This window comes from Sparus aurata, chromosome 8, assembly GCF_900880675.1.
Source record: "Sparus aurata chromosome 8, fSpaAur1.1, whole genome shotgun sequence".
Classification (NCBI taxonomy): Eukaryota; Metazoa; Chordata; class Actinopteri; order Spariformes; family Sparidae; genus Sparus; species Sparus aurata.
This window is the reverse complement of record NC_044194.1, coordinates 32902494-32909193: the sequence shown is the minus strand read 5'-3', so window position 1 is coordinate 32909193 and position 6700 is coordinate 32902494.

Here is a 6700-nt window from a genome sequence, read left to right as displayed (position 1 = left end):
AATTGGGTAGGGAGGCTAGGGACACGTCTCTGTGCAGAGAGGGATATAGGCTATGAAAAAGTGATCCCAATTCCCTGCTTTCCCGCTAAGCAGAGGGAGGGAGAAATTACACAGAATACAAAATGCTTTATTCATTTATTTATTTTTTTCACCTTCAAAAAAAGTACGCACAGTGCGTACAGGATTCCGGCTGGCGGCGCCACTGGTCCGTAGTGTTTAGTCAATGGGCGCGTTCAAGTTGACCTCCTGCTGCCTGATCACATCAGCGAGATCTGCTGACGACAGCGGGGGCGGGGATACAAACGCTGCTATGAAGTCGGACACTCTCTCTTCCCGTAGACGTGACGTGACCTGGCTGAGGTTGCGGTGTTTGCCTTCTTCGTCGGCGAAGAAGTGGAGGAAATTGAAATTCCATTAGCCTAATGTTTGATTACAATCAACAACGACTGCGATCAGTTTTCTTACCTGATGCTATGGGAACTTTGCTGGCCTTTTTCTCATATTAATCTCCTTCAGAAATTATTCAATCTGAGATGTTCAAAATATTAGCCAACCAAAACATTTGGGCTGAGGGACTAGAGCAGTGGAACTGATGCCGTGTTGCATGCAGACGACCGGGGATCAAGACCCGTGTCAAGCCTGTATTTTTGCAGAGGATGTGTTCATCTGATTACTTTTATTTATATATATATATATATATATATATATATATATATATATATATATATATATATATATATACACATACAGTTCATATTTAGAGACAACAGAATGTGACAGCTTTGTCACAATAACAACTTCAAATTTGGATACTTTGTAATTGCTTCACTTCAAACGGTCACACAGTGGCGCATCAAGAGTAGATGAAGAGCCTAAATGTTGTCTTACTGTAAATGATCATGTTCTGTTTTCCTTGTAATGTCACCATTAAATACATTTGAACTTTGTCTATCTGGTACATTATAGTAAGTCTTGCACAATAACAATACAATTACAACAGTTATTCATTATTATGATGACAACTGTGCTTATGTGCATGATGATTATATCATAGCTGAGGGGAATTTGCTGACTACGTTTAACAAATAAGCATAACTATAGACACATAAGATGATGCATTTTCTCATAGCAACATCACAATGAATGAAATACATTTCACTGAATGAATGAAATACAATAATCAGAACAAATAACTAAATCAGATGCCTTGTCCCGCTGCACCATCTCATCACACGCAGAATAGCTCAGGATAATTCTTTGTATTGTTAATGTGACGGGAACAGAAAGGGTTAATTAATAAGAGTGGATAGTACAGATAACACTGGACACAGCAGTTAACCACTTCTCCATCATCACCCTAAGCTGACAGAACTGAGCAGTTTATCCACGACATCTTTCAGGGTTGTTGCGTTACATGAAAGATTTTATAGGTTTATTCATGTTGACTATCCCATAGGTGCGGCCACACGGCTGCTACTTATCTGAAAGTATTTGATATTTGAGTAGAAAAGAGGCAGAGGCCTTATGGATATGGAAATTCATCGAAACACACGTCATATACGTCAGCGTAGATGAGAGCCAATTAGGGCAAAGTCCTGACGTCATGACCATAATCAGTAGGCGAGTTCAAGATCACGCAGTGCTGCGCAGCGCTGCGCAGCGCTGCATAAATCGTGATGCATGCTGGTTAAAATGTGTCCACGATGACCTGGATGGGAGTGGTTTCTGCTCCGCATCTGATGTCACATGACCTTAAGTTATCGCGGGAGCGAGGCTGCTGCAGAGCATTCGCGCAGTTGCTCTCCAGGTACTGCGCGACCCCAGACCCACCTTCATGACGTCAGGACTTTGCCCTAATTGGCTCTCATCTACGCTGACGTATATGACGTGTGTTTCGATGAATTTCCATATCCATAAGGCCTCTGCCTCTTTTCTACTCAAATATCAAATACTTTCAGATAAGTAGCGGCCGCGTTGCCGCACCTATGGGATAGTCACCATGAATAAACCTATAAAATCCTTCATGTAACGCAACAACTCTGAAAGATGTCGTCAATAAACTGCTCAGTTCTGTCAGCTTAGGGTAATGATGGAGAAGTGGTTAACTGCTGTGTCCAGTGTTATCTGTACTATCCACTCTTATTAATTAACCCTTTCTGTTCCCGTCACATTAACAATACAGAGAATTATCCTGAGCTATTCTGCGTGTGATGAGATGGTGCAGCGGGACAAGGCATCTGACTCAGTCATTTGTTCTGATTATTGTATTTCATTCATTCAGTGAAATGTATTTCATTCATTGTGATGTTGCTATGAGAAAATGCATCATCTTATGTGTCTATAGTTATGCTTATTTGTTAAATGTAGTCAGCAAATTCCCCTCAGCTGTGATTTAATCATGATGCACCTAAGCACAGTTGTCATCATAATAATGAATAACTGTTGTAATTGTATTGTTATTGTGCAAGACTTACTATAATGTACCAGATAGACAAAGTTCAAATGTATTTAATGGTGACATTACAAGGAAAACAGAACATGATCATTTACAGTAAGACAACATTTAGGCACTTCATCTACTCTTGATGCGCCACTGTGTGACCGTTTGAAGTGAAGCAATTACAAAGTATCCAAATTTGAAGTTGTTATTGTGACAAAGCTGTCACATTCTGTTGTCTCTAAATATGAACTGTATATATATATATATATATATATATATATATATATATATATATATATATATATATATATATATATATATATATATATAGAAAAGTAATCAGATGAACACATCCTCTGCAAAAAGACAGGTTTGACACGGGTCTTGATCCCCGGTCGTCTGCATGCAACACAGCAGCAGTTTCACTGCTCTGTTCCCTCAGCCCAAATGCTTTGGTTGACTAATATTTTGAACATCTCAGATTGAATAATTTCTGAAGGAGATTAATATGAGAAAAAGGCCAGCAAAGTTCCCATAGCATCAGGTAAGAAAACTGATCACAGTCGTTGTTGATTGTAATCAAACATTAATGGAATTTCAATTTCCTCCACTTCTTCGCAGACGAAGAAGGCAAACACAGTAAGCTCAGCCAAGTCACGTCACGTCTACGGGAAGAGAGAGTGTCTGACTTCATAGCAGCGTTTGTATCCCCGCCCCCGCTGTCGCCAGCAGATCTCGCTGATGTGATCAGGCAGCAGGAGGTCAACTTGAACGCGCCCAGTGCATGTTATCTGCAACTGCAAGTTGTCAACACGTTCGGCATTCGTTCTTCCTGGGTCACGTCCGCTTGACGGATTTTAATATCAGTGGTGTCATTTACATTTGTGTTTGTGTCTGTTTGCGTGCGTGTAAGTGTGTGCGTGCGTGTGTGCTGTATAGGATTTGAAGGATGTCAAAGAGAAGAAAACTGGTTATAAGAGACTTCTTAGGAGTCAAAGTCTAAGTTACTTCAAGGGTGTATAGGTAGAGGCTCAACAATACAGATATTGAATAAAAGAGAATATTTGTTGCCAAAGAGACTTTTTTAAAGTTATTTTTAATTCTTATTTTCATGTATTTGTGTAGAAGTGAGCAACGGTTTAAAAACAAAAATACAATAAAACCTCACATTCTAGATGATCATGTGATTTTATGATTATAAAATATAATTAATTAATACTTAGTAATATTAATATTTAGTAAAAGCCTTTTTGCTCAGTCAATAACTGTACCATCAAGCTCTATGATCATTGTATCCCTAATGTATCTGTTCATATGTCATGCATCAACATACAGTCAGGTCCATAAATATTCGGATATCGACACAATTCTCTCTTTTTTTGGCTCTATACACACTACAATGGATCTGAAATGAAACACACAAGATGTGCTTTAACTGCAGACTTTCAGCTTTAATTTGAGGGTATTGACATCCAAATCAGGTGAACGGTGTAGGAATTACAACAGTTTCTATATATTATTCCTACTTTTTAGGGGACCAAAAGTAATGGGACAATTGACTCAAAAGCTATTTCGTGGACAGGTGTGGGCTACTCCCTCAGTATCCCATCATCAATTAAGCAGGTAAAAGGTTTGGAGTTGATTCCAGGTGTGACACTTGCATTTGGAATCTGTTGCTGTTAGCTCTAAAGATGAGATCCAAGGAGCTGTCACTGTCAGTGAAGCAAGCCATCATTAGGCTGAAAAATCAAAACAAACCCATCAGAGAAATCGCGAAAACATTAGGTGTGGCCAAATCAACTGGAAGACCACGGAAAACAACTGTGGTGGACGACAGAAGAATTCTTTCCCTGGTGAAGAAAAACCCCTTCACAACAGCTGGCCAGATCAAGAACACTCTCCAGGAGGCAGGTGTGTGTGTTTCAAAGTCAACAATCAAAAGAAGACTTCACCAGAGTGAATACAGAGGGTTCACCACAAGATGAAAACCATTGGTGAGCATCAAAAACAGGAAGACCAGATTAGAATTTGCCAAACAACACCTAAAACAGCCTTTACAGTTCTGGAAGAACATCCTATGGACAGATGAGACCAAGATCAACTTGTACCACAGTGATGGGAAGAGAAGAGTGTGGAGAAGGAAAGGAACTGCTCATGATCCAAAACATACCACCTCATTAGTGAAGCATGGTGGTGGTAGTGTCATGGCGTGGGCATGTATGGCTGCCAATGGAACTGGTTCCCTTGTATTTATTGATGACATAACTGCTGACAAAAGCAACAGGATGAATTCCGAAGTATTTCGAGCAATTTTATCTGCTCATATTCAGCCAAATGCTGCAAAACTCATTGGATGGCGCTTCACAGTGCAGATGGACAATGACCCGAAGCATACTGCAAAAGCAACCAAAGAGTTTTTTAAGTCGAATAAGTGGAATGTTATGCAATGGCCAAGTCAATCACCTGACCTGAATCCGATTGAGCATGCATTTCACTTGCTGAAGACCAAACTGAAGGGAAAATGTCCCAAGAACAAGCAGGAGCTGAAGACCGTTGCAGTACAGGCCTGGCAGAACATCACCAGGGATGAAACCCAGGGTCTGGTGATGTCTATGACTTCCAGACTTCAGGCTGTAATTGACTGCAAAGGATTTGCAACCAAGTATTAAACATTGAAAGTTTGATTTATTATTGTTTAGTTTGTCCCATTACTTTTGGTCCCTTAAAAAGTAGGAATAATATATAGAAACTGTTGTAATTCCTACACCATTCACCTGATTTGGATGTAAATACCCTCAAATTAAAGCTGAAAGTCTGCAGTTAAAGCACACCTTGTTTGTTTCATCCATTGTAGTGGTGTATAGAGCCAAAAAGAAGAGAATTGTGTCGATGTCCCAATATTTGTGGACCTGACTGTATTTTTGTAAGGTGACAGACACAGAGAGGCTGGAGGAGATGGAGGAGGAGAGGCCAGATAAGGTAGAGTAAGAGAGGCAGGAGGAGGTAGAGAAGGAGAGGCTGGAGCAGATGAAGGAAGAGAGGCTGGAGGAGATGTAGGAGGAGAAGATGAAAGAGAGGCTGGAAATTCACAGGTGAGGTTAAAATTTATGATGGATATGTTAGTCATGAGATTCAGCACTGTGACAAATGTTAGTGTGATGATGATCTGAATAGCAATGCTTCACCCATGTAGCTTCAAAACTTTTCGAAGTTGCCTCCTTGTCTTTCATTAGTGTCTTAAACCTATAACATCTGCATGATGTGAAATTATGATTGCTAATGTAAAAAAATAGTCAACTTTCATGAGTGCTGCCTTGGAGCACTTTTGTGTCCCCACCAATCTCAAAATCAAACCTACTCCCTTGGTATAACTACTTGCTTTCTCTAGGAGATATAATATTTCTTTGTGCTACCTCAAATGTTCCCCAGCATTCCCAGCAACCAGTGGCTCCACTTCTGGCAAGCCAGTTTTCCGCATCTCTGTAGCCATCAGCTTTGCCCTGCTCTCGGCAGAGTCTCTACTCACCATGCTATCCTCCAGTGCCACCGTGACCAACCTCTCCTCCTCCATCTACATCCAACAAGTTAAATAAATTACCTTGCACACTACTCCCCGCCTCATTGTTTGCTTTTGGGCTCAACTGTCTATAACGTGGTGTAACAAGATGCACGCTAAGTATGTGAACTTCTGGGAATGTAATGAAAGACATAATAGCTGAAATGAATCAATCACTTCAATATTACTCTCATGACAATTAACATTACTAAAATAAAGAAGTGATCCTAACTAACATAGCAATGTCAACTAGGGTTGAATGTCAGGAACTGTGAAACAATGAGTTTCAATGTATTTAGATAATTTGTGTTTTATATAAACATCAGATATAACAATACGTGTGTGTGTGTGTGTGTTTATTCTTCACAAGTAAAACACACCGTAGCAGTATGCTAAACTTAAACAACATGAAGCACATCCAATAACATTATGACCCCCACTCACATCCGAGAAGAATCAACAAGTTCACATATAAAATCTGCCAGTATCTCTTTTGTCAATTTCAGCTGTAACTGAAACGTTTAAAGATACTGTACTGTTGCTTTGCTAGTATCTGAAGCAATATCTCAGAACAACTACTAGTTGGGCGTAAAACCATTTACTTTAGTCTGTGCTCAGTGTAACAATCATTACAGTATTTCAATTTATGAAAACACATTTCAGTGTACAGTGTGAGGCAGGATTATATTTTAACCCTTTTGTAA